A 448-nucleotide genomic window follows, 5' to 3' on the forward strand; every position below is an offset into this window, starting at 1 on the left:
AATACTTTAAGGCACTTACTCAGCAACTCTGTATGCTCAGAATAGAAGCTCTGGGCAATGGGCTGTGTGACCACAAAAGCAGAGCTCTTTCAGAACCTTGTCAACCAGACGGACTATTTAAGGTTTTTAAGCTGTACTTGCAGCAACTGAAAGCCTTTGCTCTGTGAACACTGTTTTAGGAAAGAAGAAAAATACAGTTAAGAAGGAAAATGAACAGTCGAGACTTAAACATAAAAAAGAACACAGATGCAGACCTCAGTAAATGCACCTTCCATCTGCATTTCCAGTCTAACCAAGGCGTGTCTCCAGTCAGAAGATACACACCAGGCAGGTTCAAGAGTCTAAGGGAGGCTAAAGTGAAAGAGGAAGATGATACCTTCCTTCTTTAGGATTGTTTTCCAGATTTCCTGGTTTCCTGTATTGTTTAAGTTCTCATGGGCCAGCAGGA

The sequence above is a fragment of the Mesitornis unicolor genome, unplaced genomic scaffold (genome assembly GCF_000695765.1).
Source record: "Mesitornis unicolor isolate BGI_N332 unplaced genomic scaffold, ASM69576v1 scaffold36861, whole genome shotgun sequence".
Taxonomy (NCBI): domain Eukaryota; kingdom Metazoa; phylum Chordata; class Aves; order Mesitornithiformes; family Mesitornithidae; genus Mesitornis; species Mesitornis unicolor.